Raw genomic sequence first — 25,458 nt, 5'->3', positions numbered from 1 at the left:
ATAGTAATAACAGACAAAGCAAAATCCAAGGCAAAAACCAAAACGTTTTCATTTTATATTGACAAAAATATAGCAAAAAATGAAAACCACCATCTTCATGCACTGAATAACATGGTACTGAAACATACAAAGCAAAAATTATTCTTATACAAAAGAAATGGACCAAGTTGTGATTTTAGTGGATGACCCAGGGCTTGGCAGTTCAAGCAGGCAAAAAGCAAATGAGTATGGAGAGTGGCTGAATAATCAACGTATTTGATTATCAGTTACATGGAATTTTTACACACATTTATTGTGGTCCCTGAAACATTTACACATATGTATTATGTATTGGGCCAAAAGTAACATTCCTCTCCCCAATTACAAAAAGTAGGATATGCACTGACCCTAATCACAGTGCAGTAAAACTAGAAATTATATAAAGGTTAACAACACAACCTTATCACTGAGAATTTTTTAAAAAGTATCTCTTTAGGCAACTCCTGGATTATAGTTGCAACTACAGACAATGAAGAAGTTAATGAGAAAGAGAATTTTACATCAAAATTCATGGATGGGGCTTCCCTGGTGGCGCAGTGGTTGACAGACTGCCTGCTGATGCAGGGGACACGGGTTCGTGCCCTGGTCTGGGAAGATCCCACATGCCATGGAGCGGCTGGGCCCATGAGCCATGGCCGCTGAGCCTGGGCGTCCAGAGCCTGTGCTCCGCAATGGGAGAGGCCACAACAGTGAGAGGCCTGCATACCACAAAAAGAAAAAAAAAAAAAAAAAAAAAAAAAAAATTCATGGATGCAGCCAAAGCTATATTCTAAAGAAAACACATTGCCTTAAATACTTTTGCTATTAAATAAGAAAAAAAGGAAGTAAATTAAATACCAAAAATCTAGAGAAAGAGCAAAAGAAATCTATCAAGGTAAAAATTAGTGAAGATAAAATCAGAAATCGATGAATGAGAAAACCAATATAGATGATAAACCCAAGAGCTGGTTCTTTGAAAAGACCACTAAAGAACCAAACCCTTGGCAGGGTCTAATCAGGAAAAAACAAGGCAAAAACACAGATATCTAACATGAGGAATGAAAAAGAGATTTAAGAAAAGGTGTGATGTCTTTAGAAATTATGAGAATAACATCTGTAATTTCCTATTAATAAATTAAGTATTTGTGAAATGCATGCTTTTATAGGAAAATACAAATTACTAAAAATTGACTCAAAGAAAGATGAAATAATCAGAATCAATTCATAACTAGGGGAATTTTTTTTTATGTTGGCAGAAAACACTCTCTTAAATGTTCCTGGGCACAGATGATGGTAGTATAGGCCATCAAGTCCCAGGTAATTCCTATGCTACGGAAAATGCTCTAGAACATAAACAGACACCATCCCAACTCATTTCATTGAATCCTGGTAGCAAAACTTGATGAAGATCTCTTTCACACACACACACACCTAGAGACCAGTCTCACAAGGACAGACGCAAATATCCAAAATAATTAACAAACTCAATTCAGCAGGCTAATACGCCATGACCAAGAGGGCATGGTTCACAAGTGTAAGGATGGTTCACTAATAAGAAATGCATCCATATTGCTCAGCTGATTAATAGGTCACATTTATGCGTCATCTGTGTGTTTGTCCCACTAGAATTATCTCCTTGCTTGACAGCTTTCGCTTTTTCAAAGCAAGTATGAAGTTGTGTCCTTGTACTGTTTTTATTTTACAGTATTCCACGGTATATAAATCAGTATCTCTCTCCATAGAAAGTTGGTAAATACTCAAATGTATTTATTATCATATCAACCCTACAATATTAGTTTTAACTTTTTTCTAACCACTGGTAATCTTTGGCAGCAAAGCATTGTGGATAAAGGAGAGAATAGACTTCCTCCCCTGTAGAAAAGTTATTACTGGACTAGAAACAAGTATCATGACTGAGCATGGAGACTTTGGCCTGGATCTTTTAATACAACTTTTAAACGACAGAGACTGAGTATGTTAATAGATACTGTCTATCTTTTACTATTTTTATAAATAGCAGGTAAGAAAAGAATTAACTGGAAATTAAAACATATGACCCTACTCACACCAAAATACTCCATACATCTTGACCCATCAGTCAAATAGGATTTTAAAAATTGAGGTATAAATTATGTACAGTAAAATTCACAGACTTTTAAGTGTTTAGGTGGATGATTTTTGACACCCAAATCAAGATACAGAACATTACCAGCATGCCAGAGAGTTTCCTCTGAATGTTCTTTTTTAAGACTTAGTTCTATATTTCTAAGTCAAATTGGCTTACTTAGCTTTTGAGAGCTAAAATGATTAGCTCATTACTTAGACCTAGAAAGCCAGAGGTCCACTGTAGTAAGAACAAACTCACAAAATACTGAATTTTCTCTTTATCTTTTCTCTGTTTTCATGAATTGTACCATTAGGATTATGAGAATTTTACAAAGAAAATAGTTAATCTTTGAAGGTGACAAACCAGACAAATGCCATAATGGTAATCTTAAAGGAACTATTTAAAATATGATAATAATAGAATATAGGTTTATTCAAATTGCTTGAAATAGGTGGTTTGGAATTTAAACTATTTTTTGGTGGGCTACATATTCTTCTCATAGTAAGATTCATTGCAATAGAATCTAACTTCATTTGATTTCTCTTAATGATAGATAATCCTTGGTTTCTAATCTCCAGTTTTCAATAATTAAAAAAAAATTATGTTGAGGCTATAAACCCACAGTTGTTGCATTAGGTTCAGCCTCACTTTGTAGGACAAGAACAGGGACAGGGTTAATACTTCCCCAAAGTCCACTGTAACCACAAGTCATTTTGCTTGCTATCTTTTAAAACATATATTCACTCTTGTAAAAATTCTTTTAGGTCATTACAGAGTATTGAGTAGAGTTCCCTGTGCTATACAGTAGGTCCTTATTAGTTATCTATTTTATATATAGTAGTGTGTATATGTCAATCCCAATCTCCGAATTTCCTCCCCTCTTTCCCCCTGGTAACCATAAGTTTGTTTTCTACATCTGTGACTCTATTTCTGTTCCGTAGATAAGTTCATTTGTACCATTTTTTTAGATTCCACATATAAGCGATATGATATTTTTCTGTCTGACTTACTTCACTCAGTGTGACAATCCATGTTGCAGCAAATAACATTATTTCGTTCTTTTTTATGTCTGAGTAATATTCCATTGTATATAGGTACCACACCTTCTTTATCCATTCATCTGTCGATGGACATTTAGGTTGCTTCCGTGTTTTGGCTACTGTAAATAGTGCTGCAATGAACATTGTGGTGCAAGTATCTTTTCAAATTGTGCTTGCTGCCTCTTTTGCTTCATATTCTATCTTTATTTCTCTGTCTGCATTGTACGTGTGTGCACAAGCTTTGTCACTGAAAACTGTGGGGCCTCAAAATGCTAGCAGTAAATTCCAGGATCCCAAACAACAATTTCAAAAAACTGAAGACTTCTGGAGAATGTGGGAATCACGAGAAAAGGCCCTGATACTTTATGACAAAAATCTCTAATAATGGAATAGGCCACAAGCCCTTGAGCTCTTGTGACTTTGAAAAGAGTTAATCTTTTAAAATGGTGACCAACTCCTTTAAAGCCATCCAGGTCTGACCAGGGAGGAGAATGCATGCCTTTTTATAGGGCTTCCTGGCTAGTTTTCACTCTGGGGCCTTCTTGTTCCAGACTTACTCCCAGGAAGCAGCTGCTCCATGTCTTCTTGAGTCGGGGGATCTCTTCTCTTCTGTGAATAGTGCTCTCTGCAAACACCTCCAAGGGACTTCACTAACTTGGGGCTGCCCCCCACCCCAATCAGGGGTGTGCTTAAAACACAAAGAGCTTTCAAAAAATTGTACGAAAATCATTTTGTGTCTTCAGGTATCTGCTTGTATTGTGATGTATACACTTGGCCTTTGGGATTTTCTATTCCCTACTTCAGTTCTTTGGTTTGATGGCAGAGTTATAATATTTATGCTCTTTTGATCTCAATTAACAAATTGATTTGGCTGCTCAAAGATGGAGAACATTCTGTTCATTCTGTTTTCCATTCAGAAGCTTGGAAGACAGATGCTCTGACTTTCTGTAGGATGCCTGGTGACTTTATTTCTTGCTTTGTCTCTCTGTTCTCTGTTCATCTGTCTCTCCTGATCTCCCTTCTTCTCTCCCTTTCCCTCTTTCTTCCTCCTTCTCTTCCTCTCTCTCCTTGGCCCAACTAGCTATAAATCAGAGATCTTAGCGAATCAGATCTGTCATAGAAATAATGCAGAGTTTGGGATAAATAAAGAGTTTATCCCTCATCATTTGGAAGCAATGCTTGTGCCCTGAGCCACTATGTAGGGGGTGGCTCTATCCTGAGGTCACTGTGTTGTGAGGATCTCAAGCCTCTCGGAGAGGTCAAGGGTTGACCCTCTGGTCAGCAGTCCTGGTACGCGCCCTCCCAGCCCCAGCGCCAGAAGAGTGAGCATATGAGGGTCCCAATGATCCCAAGCCTCAGTTGTTGAGTCACTTTCAGTTTTTGTGTCTTCCCAACCAGAGCCCTAGGTATTGTGGAACAAAGGTGAACTGGCCCCACTGGGCCCTTTCCAAATTCCTGACCCATGGAATCCATGATCATAATAAAATGGTGGTACACTACTATATATAAAATAGATAACCAACAAGGAACTACTGCATAGCACAGGGAACTGGGCTCAATATTCTGCAATAACCCAAATGGGAAAAGAATCTGAAAAAGAAAGGATACTTGTATGGGTATAACTGAATCACTTTGCTGTACACCTGTAACTAACACATCATTGAATCAACTATACTCCAAAACAAGATAAAAATTAAATAAAATGGCCATTTCTTTTACTCCACTAAGTCTGGGGTGGTTGGGTACACAGCAATGGTTGACTGGAATTGAAATTTGGAAGCAGCGAGGTGCTACTGTAACACAATACTAAAACAGTTGACACTGGCTTTGGGAAGTGGTCGCAGCTGTAAGAGCCTTGAGGCGCCTGCTGGTGGAATCACGAGGGGCTTTAAGGAGGTAGTCACAAGGGCCTGAAGGGAAGCAAGGAAAATATTATTTCAAGCTTGAGGAAAGGGGACCCTTGATACAAAGCGGCAGGAAATTTGACAACACTGTTGACTATGGGAAGGTAGAAAACAGAAAACGTACCTAACAAATTCAATGATCTAGATGAGGATTTCTAGACAGGACACTGGAAGTGCCATCTGGCTGCTTCCTGCTGTCTATGAAAACATGTGAGAGGAGAGAGATGATCTTAATACAGAACTGTTCAGCTTTCATGCAAAATTTAGAGGAAATATAAAGCAGCCTGCACTTGCTGGGTTTGAAAATAAAACTGTTTCTTATTACCAGCTTCTCCAGATGGCAAATGATTCTCAAATAGGGAAACGGTTTCAGGGCAATGATCAAGTCCAGGGCGGGACTGTAAAATCCTTTGTCAAAACCTCAGAAAGATCTAAGGCAGTGTTGCATAGAAACTTCCAGGCAGATTAAAGATCTTCAGGGTGTGCCTTTCTCTATTAAACAATGGAGCTCTTAAGAGTCTTAGGGACCTTGTCCCATAGTAGCTCATAAGGAGCCCCAGGTACAGGAGAGCTTATCTTACAGAGATTTGTGGGTGTGGTTTTAGTGGATTATAAATTGATGCACAGTAAGTCCACCAAGATTTCAAAGGAATTGTATCAGGTTGGACTGAAAGGGACAGAGACAATACAAAATGTGCAGAGGCTTTTGGACCCCCAACCTTTGATGGGCAGGAAGCAGACCAAGAAGGCTACTTCATCTGCTTTGCCCTTTCTGAATTCTTGACATAAAAGAACCTATGACCGGGCTTCCCTAGTGGTGCAGTGGTTGAGAGTCCCCCTGCCGATGCAGGGGACACGGGTTCGTGCCCCAGTCCGGGAAGATCCCACATGCTGTGGAGCGGCTGGGCCCGTGAGCCATGGCCGCTGAGCCTGTGCGTCTGGAGCCTGTGCTCCGCAACGGGAGAGGCCGCAACAGTGAGAGGCCCGCGTACCGCAAAAAAAAAAAAAAAAAAAAAAGAACCTATGGCCATAATAAAAAGGAGGTGGTTATAAGTTTGGGGTAAATTGTTATGCAGCAATAGTGACCAGAAAATAGAGAAATCTTAATTTTGTAAATGTGTCATGGAAAGAATGCATAGTTCAGGATAACTAAGAGCTTATGCCTTGACAAACAAAAATCACTTTCAACAAAACATTTTTCAAAAATTTTACCACGTTGGAAGAACATGTAAGAACACACTCTTTTTCAGAAATATTTTCCACTTCATTAAACATTATAAAATTATTCTTTTACTTTCTTAAGGATTCAGAGTTGTTATAGTGAACAGTAATTAGTAAACGTGCTTTAAAACAGATGCATCTTCAGGGCTACTGGCGTTCCTATGACCATACTCCCCGGACCACAGGTTCCAAAAATCATGCCTGTGTGTGTAAAGCACATGACATTCTAATGGTGAAACAGACCCTTTTCTACAAAATATGTGCCATGAGCAGTAACAAAAAAATTGTCTTAAAGCCAGTTTAATCAACTGTAGGCACAAGCACTTAGTTATAAGCCTAGTACTATTGATCAATATTATTCAGGTCAATGAAAATCATTGTAATCAACTGACAAAAGGGCTAAGTTTCTACTATTTATCGATAAGGCCTTTCAACCCTTGATTTTAACAGCTTCATGAAAGCAACTCAGCAAAACTCTTCAATAAACTTCCAGTATCAACCCATCTAACTGCACTGAATAAATGACATCTCCATATTCAACTCCAATTTCTTCCAAATATTCCTCCTCCTAACAGGGATTAAGGGCACCATCAAGAAGAAAATTTACAACCTAGATAACGTTTGCCATCACAAATGAACTTTGTACTTTACGATACAAATTCCTTTAGAGAGAGTTACCCAGGAATCTGGGCCTGCCATAGTCTCCTTTATTAATTTAAACGTTTGAGTCATTTTTCCCTTTCGGTGCAAGTGTACCTCATTTGTGGCATGCAAGTTTGACTTTTTCATATTTAGATTAAGTGTGTCAAATTCCTTACTAGAAAGGGGGTTAGAACCTACCAGTTCATGGGTATCAGCCACATGGCTAATTGTTTTCTTTTTGCTAAAAATCTCAGACAGGCCTATTGGAGGTCTCTCTCCTAGATTATCTGGCAGTTTGAGTTCCAGGGTTTGTCTCGCAGCTTGGTATTCAGTACGTTTCTTGAAAAACTGAACTTTAATTCCAAAAAGACTGCTCTGAGGAGACAGCTCAAGAAATCACTCCAACAAGTTTTTAATACCAAGCCATCTAGTAGAACTAAACTATATCTCCTCAGAGCCCTCCTGTACTTTCAGTTTTCATATATTGCAACCATCAATATGCCTGCCTGTGAGAAACTGACTCCCTTTTAATTACTGCTTCAGATTTATCGTTGTGGGCTTGGGGACCAGATCATCAGATTCATCACAAGGGTGCATGAAGCAAGATAAATGGCCCGAGAGGGCCCTCCTTTAGAAAGAGCATGCAAAATTTAGGACACAAACTCCATCACATCTATTTTGACTATGCAAAAGTTGTAAAATTTCTCCACTTATATTCTATTTATCCCCTATGGTTCATTTAGGCCAACGTTCTCAACCCCGGCTGCATGTTAGAATCAGTGGGGCTACTCTGATTTATTTGGTCTTGGATGGGGCTGGGCATCTATAGTTTTTAGAACCTCCCCAAGTGATTCTAATCACAAACAACCATTGATTTAGGTAAAACCATTACATAACTTCATCTTAGACAGTCAAATTATCATTTTACAAAGCTAATTGTTTTACTAACTAATCAAGTTTTATATGATTTTGAATTTATTTTCTTTTCTCTCTTAAAATACCAACTTAAGTTACTTTCCTTATTGGTCTTTTCATTGAATTTTTTTTAACCTTACAAATTAATCTTCTCAATGCAGAGATTAATTCCTCATAATTTTAGGTTTCCTTTCCTATCTTATGTTTGTCAGCAAGTTGAATCCATGTAGACTAGTATTGCTCTATGTGAGGGATGACGAGTGACTTTTGATCACATCCTGGCCATTCTGGGTATTACGTTATGAGACTCTGGATTTAATGGAAACCTTGTACTCTGTCAGGCTTCTGCTAAAAAGGGACCCGTAGGGGAAGGAGGCGCCAATGCTTTACTGCAGGGTGGGAAGAGTGGGAGTCCAGGCCCCACGTGGGCTCCCCAATACCACCCTGCTGGGGAGTATGAGAGACACCTTAGAGCCACCAGGAGCGGGTGGAAAGCTAGCCCCTCACCTGGCCTCCCCTGACTCTATGGAGAGGGGAAGGGGCACCACCCTTTCCCTGGGTGGGGGGGTGCAAGTCCAGGCTCCCCTTTGGGCCTCTTTGATGCCACCCCAGTGGAGACGGGGAAGGGTACCTCTTCACTTTGGGCAAGGGTAGAGGTCCAGGCTTTCCATGAGGCCTTTGTTGATGGAAGTTAGGGGGGCCTGCAACTCTCCTAGGTGTTTTTCCAGAGAATGTTTGTTGTCAAATAGGCTGCCCACTTCCTGGTCCTTTGGCAAGAGAGAGCAAGCTTTTCTTGTCTGTGCCCATCTGGATAGGGGGCTTCTCCAGCGATGCAGTCTGGGATGTACAGAGACAAAAAGAAATCCCAAGGAGCTCACTGCCATGTTGCTTTTCAAGTCTTAAAGTCCCGAGCTAGTTCACTTTCTCTCTACCTTTCAGAGTCTTCTTAACGTTTGTTTTATAAGACGATGTCCCGGGTTTTTAGCTGTATTTAGCGAGGAGGATAGGGAGAAATGCATCTGTTCTATCTTGTCCAGAACTGGAAGTTCCAACTCTCTGTTCTAGATCATGCCTGCAAATGCATTAGAAAATGTGGCTTTCTCTTTAGTGAGCTCATGGTGCAGCTGGGCAGCCAAGAGGCATACACTGCAGGAGCGGACAATGTGGGCTTAGTGGGAGAGGGGGCTGCAAGTTTCCCTCTGCTTAAGATACTGGTAATTCTCAAATGTGAAGTCAGCTTAGACACTTCTTGCAGTGCCAGATGGGTATTTGGCTTGTCTGGGGAAAACTCAGACACGGGTCCCGTGGAGGGCCCATGGGGACCACGTATTTGACTTAACCAAGATGAAACTCATTACCTTGCCTTAACCACTGTGTTTCTTGGGGCCCTATTTCAATTCAGCATCACCAGTGGCACCATGTCCCAAGCCCCAAGGCGTATTTACTGAATGGCAGTTATTTCACCAGCCACTTCCCAGTTTGTCCAAACTTTGTAACGTTGTCGGAATTAGCTTCCTAAACAACAAACCTCTTCAGGCCTCTTAAAATCTGTCGCTCTGTGTTGCCAAAAGCAGTCATTCACAAATCCCTTTAAGAATCTGTAAAAAGCCACAGGTACGCTGTACAGAAAAATGCACAAGTGTTTGCATATACTTATGAATCCCTGAAACTCTTCCTTGTCTGAGAAACCATATCCACCCTTCCTCAACACTCAGCAATTCATGCTGCTCTGTTTTAGCACATAAGGAGTTGTCCTGCGATGATGTCTGTATCTGTTTGCCTCACCCACTAAACAATAAGCAGAGGCAGTCTTTCTCCTCTTTATTTCTAGCACCTAGCATAGTGCCATAGTGCCACAGTAGGCAGCAGATGATCACAATTTATTGCATGTGTGGAGGACAGTAAGTAAAAGGTACAGATGAGGTTGAAGGGCGCTCTTTGCTCAGGAAACTCCGATGGTTCCCATGTGTTCATCTTTATCAAAGCCCTACCCTTCGTTGTAGCCTGAAAAGCCCTTTTCTCCTGGTAATTTCCCCTTTCTCTCCTCACCCTCTCTGGATGCTCTTATCCACATTCACGGTTTAAGCTACCACCCACTCGTCGCTTCCAAATCTGTCTCTATTCTGGATTGTTCTCTAGACAGTTAACTGTCTAGCGGGTCTCCCCATTTTTCGTTCCTCAGACTCCTCAAATGAAATCCGTTTAGGACTGAATTTATTTCCACCCTCTCCTACCACATCTCTGCTTCCCCCCCTACCTTTCCCATCTTGGTGAGTAACCATCACCGCCTACCCAAGTTGTCCAGGAAAGAAACCTATGAGTCTAGACCCTTTCCTCTCGATGCCCAAGGGCTTCTACCACTTAAATAGCTCTTGAATCCAGATCCCTTGACCCCTTTAAATGTCCTTGCTTGAGTTTAGGCCCTTGTAATTTCCTTTTTTTAAGATATATTTTAAATTTTATTTATTATTTTTGGCTGCGTTGGGTCTTCACTGCTATGCGTGAGCTTCCTCTAGCTGCGGCGAGTGGGGGCTAACTCTTCGTTGCGGTGCGTGGGCCTCTCATTGCGGTGGCCTCTCCTGCTGCGGAGCATGGGCTCCAATCGCGCAGGCTTCAGTAGTTGTGGCTTGAGGGCTCAGTAGTCGTGGCTCGCAGGCTCCAGAGCACAGGCTCAGTAGTTGTGGCGCATGGGCTGAGTTGCTCCGCGGCATGTGGGATATTCCCGGACCAGGGCTCGAACCCCTGTCCCCTGCATTGGCAGGCGAATTCTCAACCACTGTGCCACCAGGGAAGCCCAGGCCCTTGTAATTTCTCAACAGGATTATAGCAGCAGCCTCTGAACTGCTTCCCCTGTCACCAGTCCTGACCCCTCCAGTGCATTCATCAATACTCATTTATTGAGCACCTACTATATGGCCACAGCCCTTCTCTCATGGAGTCTGTGTTTTAATAGGGAGTAGGGGGAGCCAGAGCGTAAACAACTGTATAAGGTGACAATGGTGACAGGGTCTATGAGGAGGAATACAGTAGCAGTACAAAGGTGTAGAGAGGGATAGGAGGGATGCTTCTAGACAACCCGTTGGAGGTTATTCTGGGCAGAGAGCTGAATGAAGTGAGGGAGCCAGGCAGTTATCTGGGAGGAGAACACTCCAGGCAGAAGGACAAGCAAGAGGACAGAATAAACAGTGAGGATGCTGAGGGCTGACCTTATCCCACCCTCTGCTGTCCACAGGCACTGGACTGCCAGTCTGCAAGGGGTTTAAGAGCTGATAATGACTGAGCATTTTACTTTGTGACAAGGACTCTGCTAAGGACTTCACATGCATTACTTCAGACTTGTTTACATGCATCTCATTTCAGGCCTCAACACTCCACGGGGGTGGGTGCTATTGTTAAGATGGGGCATAAATGCAACAACCACCCACATGCTTCCACATATCCTAATGCCTGTGTTTGCCAGACACTGCCCACCAGGATGTGACTCTTCTTTTGTCCTTTACCATTTAGAATGTAATAGTCTTTAAATGCAACATGAGATATTCTTACAATTCAACAGGCTTCGTGAAATGGTAAGGGATGGAGGAGAAGCGGAGTAAGGGCAGATGCTGGAGGAGGCTCCCTATGGAGCAAAGTGACTGTTCCGTGCACAGAAGCCAAAGAAGTACTCGAGCAATGTCAGGAGAAAGGATCCTGAACTTGTCCACTCTACCCACCCTGCCTGATGTATCTCCATCGCTGACACATTGTAAAGACGTCTTTATTTAGATATAATTCCAATAAAATAAAATCTTTTTTTCGGTCTGTTATGTCAGGAAATCAGACTCTCCCTGTAGTGCGTTAGAACTTTGCTATAATAATTCAGTGTAAAGAACGTTTGCTCTGAACCTCAACCAATAACAAAGAAATAAACTCATTTATTTAATACCTAAGAGTTCAGAACCAGTGCAGGACTGCCTCCCAGTGAGGTGGGGAGGGTCAAGTGAGACAGTGTATGGTGACGTCCATCACAAGGGATGAAAGTCAGCAAATATAAAGTGATTATCTCTACTACTCTTGTTGAAGGAAGATCTTCCGATGAGACCATCTGCAAACTTGAAACCAGTCAGTACCTTCAAGAAGATTTAATTTTTGATACAGATCACAGGATCCCGAGGCTTTCCAGAAAACACACACATTCTCTCCCTGTCACTTTCCCACGTATGTGTGCACATGCCCGTGTGCTTGCATGCGCAAGCAAACACACACACACACAGAGGTGAGAAAAATCTAATGGCAGAACTGAATCTGGGGGCAAGTCCAACTTTCAACAGATGATTCCAAGAAATAGCTAGAACGACAAAAGTGAATAAATTTGGTTAACAGAATAGTTAGATCAGTGAATTGCCTCCCTGGCTGCACACTAGGGAGCTTTAAAACATGCCGGTGCCCACAGAGACTCAATTTCATTGGTCTGGGATGTGGCCTGGGTATCAGAATTTTTAAAAAACTCCCCAAGCTATTCCAATGTGCAGCCAAGGTTGAGAACCCCCGAGTTAGAAGCTACAAACATTTTTGATTTGGGCTTGAAAAGTGGAAACTAAATGAAATCAAATTCAAATCTCCTAAGTATCAGGTTAGCAGTGAAAGCACCATATTTTTTTCTGGCCTGAGACTATGGTACCTTTTCCTACATGTTTATTCTTGGAAAAGACAGGATTGCAATTAAGAGAGAAACAGCTGTGCAAATGGAAGTACAATGTGGCAGCTCGATTCCAAGTGCTGTTTTTTTTTTTTTTTTCTCCAAAAGAAATGAAGCAAAAGGTTTCCTTTTTCTTTTTCTTTTTGTACCCTAATGCACCACACCTTGAGAGTCCTTGACAGGTAGAACACGACTGGTACACAAGCTCTTCTCTTGATTATGTCATTTCCTGCGGGATCCCCAAGGCCTACAAGTCACTTATCCTCAAAAGGTTACGAAGAAATATTTTAGGAAGCAGTTAATATTGTAAGAAAGACCTAAATAAACAAGGAGAATGGGGGGAGAGAAAAAAAGAGAGAGCATCACACTCAACTAAGCCAGAAGATGCTTAGCATTATGGCTCACTAGGGCTTTTGGGCTCTGGTGTCTGAAAATCTGTACTGAAATCCTACCCTAGTGACCAATACCTCTGGGAATTGTAACGGTTAGAGACGACTGCTTATGGTAAACGGTACTAAGCAAATCCAGTTATAATGTCCGAAGTCAGGGCTTTGGGGCAGGAGGTAAACTCCATTTTCATCAGTACTGTACTTGGAAACTCAAGTGATTCATTGATAAATGATATTTAACTTCCTGCATAGAATTCTTATAAAGATGGAGACACAGTATATTCAAATCTCCTAATAGGTGGCGCAGTGGTTAAGAATCCGCCTGCCAATGCAGGGGACATGGCTTTGAGCCCTGGTCCAGGAAGATCCCACATCCCACATGCCGCAAAGCAACTAAGCCCGTGCGCCACAACTACTGAGCCTGCGCTCTAGAGCCTGAGAGCCACAACTACTGAAGCCCGTGCGCCTAGAGCCCATGCTCTGCAACAAGAGAAGCCACCGCAATGAGAAGCCTGCGCATCACAAAGAAGAGTAGCTGCCTGTGCGCAGCAACAAAGACCCAACACAGCCAAAATAAATAAATAAATAAATAAATAAATTTATAAGAGAAAAAAAATCTAATAAATACCTGACACTGGGCATGTGACTAATGTTAGTTCTGCTATTTCTTTCCTCTTCTTAAAATAGGATCTGAGTTGTATGCGTTATTCATCATAAAATGGGAAGTGGTGATAGGAGGTTACCATCAGGGTTGTGATTCTGAGGGCTCCAGGGTCTAACGGAAGCCAGGTGCCACTGCCTGTGAGCTTTGTGACCTTGGGCCATTACTTTACCTTGTTGAGTGACAGTTTCCCCTGGAGAGGAAGGTACAGTCATCTGTACCTATACAGCTGCCACAGGCCTGTGTTGGGCGGGCTGGTTTGCTTCTCTGCCTCTCCCACGGGCCTGTGGGCAGACTGAGTGACAGACTATTCCACTGCTAGTGCCTGGCAAATGCACAGCACACAGTAGGTGTTCAAAAAAGCTGACTGCGGAAAAGAGAGCTCTGATAAGACAGTTGTGTGTGTAAAAGGAAACCTATTGCTGCAAGGTTAGTGACCTCTGTTTCTGCAAATGCACAGATCTTTTATGTGCACGCCTCCATTCAGGGCTTTGTTTTAAAAGGATCTTGTTTCTAGCAATCTGACCTCTGGATAAATGAGGCGGTGTCATACTAATTTCCTTATGCTTTATTTTTTAAAAGGCTTTGTGTTTCTTTAGCGAGATAGCTTTTCAAAGGAGTCATGCATTGGTTCTAATGATTGTTGCTTTCAGACACCGCTTTGATACATCTTTTACATTTGTAATTGAATTTCCACACACAGTACTAATCAAAATGGACTCTACCTCCTGTCCCAAAGCACTGACTTTTGACACTGTAAGTCAGTTTGCTTATTTAGTATGGTTTAGCATTAAGCGGTGGTCTCTAACCGGTACAACAAAAGGCATTTACTTCCAAACACATGTCAGGAAAACAATCAATTTCAGGTTAGCTCTGAAATTCTGACTTTTTTCTCTCATTAAAAAAAAAAATGAGATAACATGGCTAGATGTCACATTTCTTAGTAGTATTTTAAAACCATGCAGCTCACTCAAATCCAATCATAAAATAATGGAGTGCTAAGAGAAATTACAAGGAGAGTGGACCATTTCATTGCCACAGCATCAGAGCAAGAAAAGATTCTTGAAAAATTAAACTGAAACCCTAACATCTTTATCTTTTAAAATTCTTCTTTAATATAGACATTGCTTTTTTTCTAAGAACGGAGGTTTCCAAATACCCAATATTGCTAAGCAATGCTCTTTGTCGTAACAGGCAAAAATATAAACGTTTGCACAAGATGTTCAAAATAATCATACAGCTTGCAGGAACTTCTGAGAATTAATTAGGAAGGTAGTAAGCTTGTTACCCAAATAAATAAATAAACCCGAGTGCACTCAGTGTCTGACATTAAGGGGTTATATACTTTCCTTTAAAGAGGACTAATAAATATAGTTTAAAGGCTCGAGGGAGGAGTGAGAGAGGAGAAGGCTGGCGCGCACCAGCTCAGGCGGTGCCAGACGTCAGCTGACTGCCTCCATTGAGATTACCATGGAAACACCTTCTCCTGGGACAATGCCACGAGGGCAGGGTGCTTTAGAAATGGTGATGGGGAGCACAGCCAGCAGGCGGATGGATTTTTAGCAGGATTCAGCCCTGTAACGTACTACAAGGACAATCCATCTTCCACATGAAACAGTATCTTTCTAGCCAGTCACTGTCAGATAGAGTAATAAAGCATGATGCCTGGCAGAATTACAATCCATTTACCTCTACAAAACAGTCACACCCTTTCAGATAATTGTCTCTCTTCTCTCACCCGCCCGCTTGCTTCGTATTCTCCATAGAACTAAAGGAGGTGTTTGTGTAAATTAATTGGCTGCTTCCTTAGCCATCAAGCCCATACTGATAAAAAGGGACTATATCAAATAGCATTCAAGGGCAGATTCAAATATTTTTCAAACCAACCCATCAGGCAAAACCAACACAGTTCCCCCAACAAAAGGGTGAGAGGAGTTCCAGCTGAGGTCAGGTTAAATGTTTCAGTTTATGCGGTCTCCCTCGAAACCGGTGAACAGATTTCATGTTTACGCAAATTAAACTCAGTCTTGGCAATTAGCTCCCTGAGCGCCGGCTGGGGAGAGTCCATGGCCACAGGAACTCAAAAGGCAGGGGCAGCAGTGCATTGATTCGAGCAATGCCACAGCCATGGGGTGCAAATTTTCCCCAGATTCATAGTGATCTCTAGGATGATACACGGAGTTAAAGAGGCTGTGACCAGAGTTTTGCACACAACGTGGCTAATCGTGTGGGCTACTTCTTGCCTTTGTTCTCTGCATCAAACTGCGGCTACCACGAGTCTCCTTGCATGCAAAACATTTGGATTCTGATCCCACTGCCACCCACCCTGTATAAATTTTAATCTTTCTTGACAACTGTTTTGGAATTAATGCTTTATTTTGATATTACCATTTACAAATATAGTGTCGAGAGTGACTCAAGGGAGGTGACACTAATTTGACAATAACACCGATTCCTAACCTAACTAACTATGCAGCATTTGTACCTAGAAAGTCACTCTGTAGTTAATAAAGGGGTCACCTGTAACTTGAGTGTTTCATCTCAGATTGCTGTGTACAGTTAGTGGACCATGCCATTTGTGAGGGTATTCTCAAAAACCTTTCACAGTTTCCTATTTTTATCTTTCCTGTGAAGAGTGACTGGAACCATGGCTAAATGATAAATTGATTGAATAATTTTTGCTAATGGAAGGGGAAAAAAAGGTCTCAAATTTATCTTTTAATTATATTTTGTTTAGGCTTATGTAAAGATCAGTCATTATCTCCTGAACACAAACCAACTAACCACAGAGAGGGGAGAGATGATTCTTGTAATTAAAGATTGACTGAGACCCCAGTGTGTGCTGGGTTATATAATTTAGGGTAATAGAAAAATACGTGATACCACTACACACCTGTTAGAATGGCTAAAATTAAAAAAAGAAAAAAGAAACTGGTAATAGCAGATGCTGGTGAGGACAACAGAACTCTCGATCATTGCTGGGGGGACTGCATAAATGACAGTCACTTTGGAAGACAGTCTGGTAGTGCTTATAAAGCCAAATTTGGCCTTAAACTGCACTTGAAGGTATTTACCCAAATGATTTGAAAACTCACGCCCATACGAAAACCTGCATGTGAATGTTTCTAGCAGCTGTATTCATAACTGCCCCAAACTGGAAGCAACCAAGATGTTTCAATAGGCAAATGGATAAACAAACTATGGTACATCCATACAATGGACTATTATTCAGCAATAAAAAGAATAAGCTATCAGGCCACAAAAAGGCATATAAAAACCTTAAATACTTATTGCTAAGTGAAAGAAGCCAGAATGAAAACGTTACATACCGTATGATTCCAACTACATGATATTCTAGAAAAGGCACAACTATAGAGACAGTAAAATGATCAGTGGTTGCCAGAGGTTTGGGGAAGAGAGAGAATAGTTGTAGAAACATATAAGAAGTATCCAGGTTTTCCTTCCTGGCTGCCTGAGGATCAACCACCATTAGGAATGACACAGTAACTATCTGGACTAGGAAGTTCATGACCAACCAACTATGGAAACAAATGGTCACTGATGTCCTTCATCCTGGAAAGGCAACAGTATCTAAGAAATTTGGGAAAGACCAGACAAAATGTACAAGACTACACTAGGTGGTGGCAAGATAAATGGCTTTGGTGTGATTTACGATTCCTTGGATGATGCAAAGAAAAATAAAGCCATACATAGACTTGCAAGACATGGCCTGTATGAGAAGAAAAAGACTTCAAGAAAACAGTGAAAGGAACACAAGAACAGAATGAACAAAGTCAGGGGGACTGTAAAGGCCATTGATGGTGGTGACAGAAAGAAGGAGTAAAGATTATGCAGTGACTTTATCTGCTGTAATTGTGCAGATTTTAAATAAGAGGATTAATAAACTGTGAAAACTTAAAAAAAAAGAACTATCAAACAGCAAAGCATTGGAAGAATTTTGTTATAAAAAGAGACTGGGAAAAGAAACTGAAAATAACAGGTATTGTTATTGATGGGCAACTTATTAATAGGTAAATACTTGATGGCAATATTTATCTTAGTTTTTTATGCTAAATTCTAATTGTTCACAGGAAAACATGGGATCTGTTCTATAAGCAGTTAGAAATTTAGGCTACAGTGAGGGCAACATAATAATAGCTTGGCTACAATGAAACATTTTCCAAAGGTGATCCACAAGGCCGAGTTTGCTGTATGTGTGCCTTCTTTGTTGAGATGCAAGGTATAATCTGAAGTATGTGGAAGTGTACTACTGAAACAAAATTAACACCTCCTGATTTAACTTCCAGTTTATAGGAAATACAGGGACTAGGAGAGTAAGTTACATGAACCATGGGGAAACAATCAGACAAATCCAGATGAGACCAGTGCTGGACTCTTTAAAAACTCAATGTCAGACTTGAGGATATGGGGAGGGGAAAGGGAAAGCTGGGACAAAGTGAGAAAGTGGCATGGACATATATACACTACCAAATGTAAAATAGATAGCTAGTGGGAAGCAGCTGCATAGCACAGGGAGATCAGCTCGGTGCTTTGTGATCATCTAGGGGGGTGGGATAGGGAGGGTGGGAGGGAGGGAGATGCAAGAGGGAAGAGATATGGGGATAGATGTATAACTGATTTACTTTGTTATAAAGCAGAAACACACCATTGTAAAGCAATTATACTCCAATAAAGATGTTTAATAAATAAATAAATAAATAAATAAATAGGGCTTCCCTGGTGGCGCAGTGGTTGAGAGTCTGCCTGCTGCTGCAGGGGACACGGGTTCGTGCCCCGGTCCGGGAGGATCCCACATGCCACGGAGCGGCTGGGCCCGTGAGCCATGGCCGCTGGGCTTGCGTGTCCGGAGCTTGTGCTCCACAACGGGAGAGGCCGCAACAGTGAGAGGCCCGCATATCGCAAAAAAAAAAAAATAATTAAAAAAAATAATAATAAAGTATTGTCCCTTAAAAAAAAACTCAACGTCATACATACCAAGTGTTAGTGAGGATGTGGAGAAACCAGAAGTCTCATACTGAAGGGAATGTAAAATGGAGCATCCACTTTGGAAGACAGTTTGGTAGTTTCTTACAAAGTTAAACAAATGCCATATGGAATAATTCCATTCATAGATGGCCACCCATGAGAAATGAAAACACACGCCCATGTAAACTCTTGTATGAGAACATATGTAGCAGCCAAATGTCCATCAACTAGTGAATAGAGAAATGAAATATAGTAGATCCATGCAATGGAATATTACTCAGCAATGAAACGAAAGGACCAATGAATGACATATGGAATATGGACGAAATGCTGAGTAAAGGAAGCCAGACACAACACAATATCTATTGTTTAATTCTGTGTGCATGAAATTTCTAGAAAAGGTAAAAGTATAGAGACAGAAAGATCAGTGATTGTCTAGGGCTGACGTTGGGAGTGGGGATTTACTGCAAATGAGCATGAGAGAACTTTCTGGAGTGAGGGAAATGTTCCAAAACTGGAATCATGTCATGTTTGTACAACTGCATAAGTTTACTAAAAGTAACTGAACTGTACCTTACAATGGGTGAATTTTGGGGTAAGTACTCTAAATGTATTCGTTTGCCAGGGCTGCCATAACAAAGTACCAGACCAGGTAGCTTAAACAACAGAAATCTATTTCCTCACAGTTCTGGAGGCTGGAAGTCCAAGACCAAAGTGTGGGCAAGGCTGGGTCCTTCCAAGGCCTCTCTCCTTGCTTGCGAATGTCTGTCTCAACCTGGGTCCTCACATGATCTTTCCTCTGTATGTGTCTGTGTCCTAATCTCCTCTTCTTATAAGGACACCAGTCACAGTGGATCAGGGCCCACCCTAATGCTCTCATTTTAACCTAATTACCTCTTTAGAGATTCTGTCACCAAACACAGTCACATTCTGAAGTACTGGGGGTTAGGACTTCAACAAATGAATTTTGAAGGAACACAGTTCAGCCTATAACAGTAAATTATACCTCAGTAATGCTGTTTTAAAAAGTCATTATCGGGCTTCCCTGGTGGTGCAGTGGTTAAGAGTCTGCCTGCCGATGCAGGGCACGTGGGTTCGTGCCCCGGTTCGGGAGGATCCCACGTGCCGCGGAGCGGCTGGGCCCGTGAGCCATGGCCGCTGAGCCTGCATGTCCGGAGCCTGTGCTACGCAACGGGAGAGGCCACAACACTGAGAGGCCCGCGTACCACAAAAAACAAAAACAAAAACAAAAACAAAACAAAACAAAAGTCATTATCATGAAAAATGGGTGTGTGTGTAGAGATACAGTTTTGGACTAAAAGAGATGTAACTACCAAATTCAAAATATGAACCTAGATGGGATTTTTTTTTTTTTTCGGTACGTGGGCCTCTCACTGTTGTGGCCTCTCCCGTTGCGGACCACAGGCTCTGGACGCGCAGGCTCAGCGGCCATGGCTCACGGGCCCAGTTGCTCCGTGGCATGTAGGATCCTCCCAGACCGGGGCATGAACCCGTGTCCTCTGCATCGGCAGGCGGACTCTCAACCACTGCGCCACCAGGGAAGCCCAGGAATTTGACTTTTTGACAAAGAAAATGGGTAAACAGCAAGCTGTCCCTTCTGCTAGGATTTACTTTACCAGCATCCCCAGCTCTCTTTTCCTTCATATGGATATAGCTAATGAGAACATTATATTGGGAGGAGGGTGAAGCTGAAGGGAGAGATTTTGGAAATTTATTATAATTTTAGAGTTCATAAAATCTTTGCCTAACAGTAACTAAAACTGTCTTTGGCACAAAGATAGACAATAGACCAATAGAACAGAGCAGAGAAACTAGGAAGAGACATATGGACACACTTGATTTAGGACAAATGTGGGACTGAAGAGCAATGGGGGAAAGATGGTCTTTTCAACTGTTTACCCATATGGGAAAAAAATAAACCCTGGGCTGTTGCCTCGCATATACACAAAAATCAATTCTAGGTGGACCGTAAGATGTCCATGTGAAAGGCACAGCAATAAAGCTTATAGAATATAGCAGATGAGAATATCTTCGCGACCTTGGGATAGGGAATGATTTCTTAAACAAAAATAAAAAAGCATCAACCTTAGAGGAAAAAACTGATAAACTGAACTATATCAACATGAAAAATGTTGTTCACAGACAACACTAAAAGAATGAAAAGGCAAGTCCCAGAGCTGAAGAAAATATCTGCAACACACGTAACTGTCAATGGGCACACAGGCAGAATATAAAAAGAACTCCTAGATATCAATTTTTAAAAGACAGCCCAACAGAAAAACAGCCAGAGACTTGAACAGGCACTTCATCAAAGACATCCAAATGACCAATAAACACAAAGAAAGGGGCTCAACCTTATTAGTAATAAGGGAATTACAAAGAAAACCCACAATGTGTATCTGTCAATGGATGAATGGATAGAGATGTGGTATACATTCACAATGCGATATTGTTCAGCCGTGAGAAAGAAGGAAATCCTGCCGTGTGCAACAACCTGGCTGAATCCTGAGGGCATTATAATGGAAATAAGTCAGACAGAGAAAAACAAATACTCTATTATATCACTTATATGTAGAATCTAAAAATGATAAGCTGGGAAGAACAGAGAGAGTGGTGGTTGCCAGGGGCTCAGGGGAGGGTGGGGAAAATGGGGAGATATTGGTCAGAGGGTACAAACTTCCAGATAGAAGATGAATAAGTTCTTGGGATCTATTATACAGCATGGTGATTACAGCTAATAATACAGTATTACATAACTTGAAAGTTGCCAAGTAATCAGGTCTTCAATGTTCTCACTACAAAAAAGAAAAGGCAATTATGTGACGTGATGGAGGTGTTGCCTGATGTTATGGTGGTAATTGTATTGCAACAGATAAATGTAACAAATCAACACACTGTACACCTTAAACTTATAAGATCTTATATGTCTGTTATATCTCAATTAAGCTAGAACCATAACTACCACATACCTACTAGGATTGCTGAAATTCAGGACTGTCAGTACCTAGGGTTGGAGAGGAAATGGAGCAACTGGAACTTTCCCATTTTGCTGGGGTGGGGATGGGGGTTGTAAAACAGTATGACTACTTTGGAAAACTGGAACCATCTACTAAAATTCAACAGCAGTCTCACTCCTGGGCGTTTGTCCAATGAAAATGTATGCATCATATAGACACCAAAAGACATGCAAAAGAGTGATTTTAAAAATCTCAAATATCCATCAACATGTGAATGGATAAACAACCTGTGGTATATTCTCACAAGGAAATGCTACACAGTGATGAAAATGAGCAAACTAGAATTATATGAGATAACGGGGCTGTTCTCGTAAACATAATGGTGAAAGAAACACAAAAAGGAATACACAGTGCTTGATTTCACTTACATTAAGTTCAAAACGAGCAAAAGTGTGCCTCTGAAAAGGAAGGAAGAGGTAGCGACTGAGAGAGGACATGTGGGGTTTTTTGGGGAGTCCTATTAATGACCTATATCTTGATGTTGGGGATGGTTACACAGGTGAACTCACTTTGTGATAATTCCTCAAGCTATATGCTTAAGACTTGTGCATTTTTCTGCATGTAGGGCATACTTCAATAAGGGAAAATATTTGCCCAGATGTGAATAGCAGTAGAGCATGTGCTACATGTCAATAAAATATTCCAAGGGTCTGCCAACCCAGTGCTCTCAGTTTTACTTAAATTACACCAAGTGCCCATTAAAGTTAAGCGCTTGGGGCACTTAGGTGCTGCTGCTTTATAGAAGTTCAATGACTTAGAAGATAGAGACAATGAATTGTTGGATGGGTACGTTTTATGGTGCCTTAGGAAAGCAACAAAAAGTGGTCCCATATTGCCTGGCTGGGAGCTGTAAAGAAACTGAGGAAATACTTTTCTGCTGAAAGCACAGGTTCAAAAACTGGCTAGACACACTGTCAAACTGCAGCATCAGCTGAACTCTTACCTATGGTGGTCATCCATGGGGCGCAATTTAGGTCCTGCTTGACAAAGACTGGGACCCTGGCAAGTGGAAGGGCGGTAGGTGGAAGAGTCCAAGGACCCAAGGATGCCTGATGAATGTAGCCTATTTGAAGCACTGCTCTCCCACTGACTCGTTCCCACTAGGAAAACCTAATGACCCATCTCAATGATCAGCAGGTCCAAACGTGGCTGGGGCCTAAGGACGACAGTCAAAAATTGTAGAGGGAGGAGATCATTTACACCTCAAATGAACTGGAGTCATTATCCGTGCTATGCTAGGAGAAGTCAGGGAAGACTATGCATAGATTTGCAAGGGCTTGACAAGGAGCTGAAGTACCAGTTTGGATCCTGCAGAATTGGTGGCTATGGTGAGGCCTCATCGGAGACATGGCGTTCAATGTGACTGCAGGATGAAACTCTAATGATTTGTTGGGTTGGCTGACTCAGACCTGAGCCTAGCACTGGCCCAGGCCATCTGGCAAGAAAGGTAATTGTTAGTAAGAAGACACACAAGGAGAAGTCGAGACAGAGATGGGCAGAAACTCAGACCATCTTAAGCAACATGTTGCTGAGGGGGCCACGGAATAATATGCTTCCTCAGAGCTGCCTTAAAACCTGAATAGCTTCCTGGGTGTCTATGAGATTCCTTTCCCTTACTACCACGTGTATCCTTTATCAAAAACAAAGCAAAGCATTACTTGAGATAGTATATAGTCATATTGGGGCCCAGGGCAGGCCCCCAAATATGTCTCAGTGGCATATCGATTTTGTTTTGAATTAAAGTTACTTAAGAAACAACCAATGCAAGGACACTTTGATGCTCCTCTCTGTTTCTCTGCAACTAGGAAATAAACCTCTCATGGGAAAGGTGACTTCCCTGGGCTGGGAGGTAGAAAGACATCATTATCGTCAGAGATAGGGAATTCAGGTCTGAGAAGCCTGTATAAATAAACCTTGCTACTTCTTTACTAATTTACTACCCAAGCCCAATCTTTGCTTAAATTCCTTATAATTACGCACCCGAACCTAAGTTTCTCTGTCCTGTCCGATCCTCACAAATTTACTGTTTCTTTATACACAAAGACATAAAAGTTACCTGCTTTTGGTCACTCTTTGTGCATCATTTTATGATCTCCTGTGCCCACAAAACTAAGTTGGGTTTTCTCCTGTGAATCTGCCTCGTGTCCATTTCATTATGAGTCCAGCCACAGGAACTCGACAGGGACAGAGGGGAATTTCCCCCTCCCGCTAATACCAATCTCCTCCCTGGAGCCAGAAAAGTCCAACTAACACAGGAAAGGCGCCCAGGCAGAAGGAGGAATGAAGAGCGGAGAAGGGGAAGCATAACTGTGGGATCCTCAGCTGTATGTTTCCACCGATTACTCTCATTTCTGAAAACTTTCCAACTTGATTCTGAAACATAGTGTTCCCAAAGCTCTGTTCCTTCCTGGAATAATTCATAACCTTATGGAACTGAAGGGAAATGAGAGCTCGTGTGGCACATTAGGAGAGGAGAAGGTGGAGGTCCAGACAGAAGAGGTCTCCTGTTTATTCCATTTCCTTCAGCCACTCCCTTTTCCCCACCATTTAAGCATGGATGTTCTCAAATCAGCCGCCCCTTCTCCCTCTAGACACATAACTTCAGCCTCCAATTATACATGCATCTGTCCGCTCTTAAATTTTTATCCTACGTGCTGAGCGCTACCCGCCACTCCTTTACAGTATTAGACGCCAGTGATCTACGGGGTATGTACTTACAAGTTTTGCCAATACCTAAAACTCAACTCAGTTAAGATTGAAATCTTTCTCCTTCATCCCCTCCTGGCTTCTTCATCCCTGCTATTAGCAGGATCATCTTTAAAGGTTCCTTGTCTTAAACCTTGTTTGTAACTTCAAAACATTTCATACAAAAAGGATAAAGAATAAAATAACAAACACCCATGTCCCTATGATCCAGACAATACCTGGCTGGGTGTGCTTCAGACTGAACAACATTTTTATAGGTAGACACGGCTGGAAGTCCTGTGCCCCATTCAATCTGCTCCTCCTAAGAGGGTAGTTCCTCCCCAAAGCAGGTCCCGAGACAAAGGCAGATGAGCCTCAGAATTGATTCGGGAGGTGCAGGTACACGGGGAAGGGAGTGGGGAGGTGGCTCAGGAAGGGAAAGCAGCCAGTAGGACCCGTTACTAAGCAGCTAACACGGTGGGCAGCGCAGCTGATTCCTATAGAAAAGCTCCAGCAAATGGTGTTAAACACACCTGAGAATCATTGTGACCGATGAATGGTGGGGATGGAGCATTTATACCCCACGCCCACTAGTCCTTTGGGTGGCTGGGGGTGGGTGGGCGTTTCCAGCCCTCTGTGGACTCTGGCAGCCTGAGGGAAGCCTTTTCGACAAAGGTGTTGGCTGTCAGAAGTTAGGCTGTTGTGTACAAAAATGGTAAGGGAATACAAGGGGAGGTGGGCAGAGTACCGACAGCATCTGTGACAGTGTGTATCCATCCTATTCACATCGTTTACCTTTACGAGTGTTAAACATGGTTAATTTTTTTAAAAAATAAATTTATTTATTTATTTTTGGCTGTGTTGGGTCTTGCTGCGAGCAGGCGTTCTCTAGTTCCAGCAAGCAGGAGCTACTCTTAGTTGCGGTGAGCGGGCTTCTCATTGCAGTGGCTTCTCTTGTTGTGGAGTATGGGCTCTAGGCGCACGGGCTTCAGTAGTTGTGGCACACGGGCTCAGTAGTTGTGGCTCGCGGGCTCTAGAGCGCAGGCTCAGTAGTTGTGGTGCATGGGCTTAGTTGCTCCGTGGCAAAACATGGTTAATTTTTGTATAATATGATATTATTGATAACACTGATGATGATAATGATGAGGAAGGGGAACAGTGACTCTAAATATAC

At 41.9% G+C, this 25,458-nt stretch overlaps 1 protein-coding gene and 1 pseudogene across 5 annotated transcripts in view; one reads left to right on the top strand and one right to left on the bottom strand.

Moving 5' to 3' along the window:
* The window catches only part of MYO1D (myosin ID), a 347,920-nt gene that overhangs the window by 113,964 nt on the left and 208,498 nt on the right, over positions 1 to 25,458 (bottom strand). The window lies entirely within an intron of this gene.
* Positions 17,076 to 17,419, top strand: LOC308607206 (small ribosomal subunit protein eS24-like; annotated as a pseudogene). The gene has a single exon. The product of its transcript is annotated as a small ribosomal subunit protein eS24-like (transcript).

The sequence above is a fragment of the Mesoplodon bidens genome (genome assembly GCF_964165515.1).
Source record: "Mesoplodon bidens genome assembly, chromosome: 19".
Classification (NCBI taxonomy): domain Eukaryota; kingdom Metazoa; phylum Chordata; class Mammalia; order Artiodactyla; family Ziphiidae; genus Mesoplodon; species Mesoplodon bidens.
Note: the sequence above shows the minus strand (reverse complement) of the source record. Positions and strands in the feature narration are given on the sequence as shown.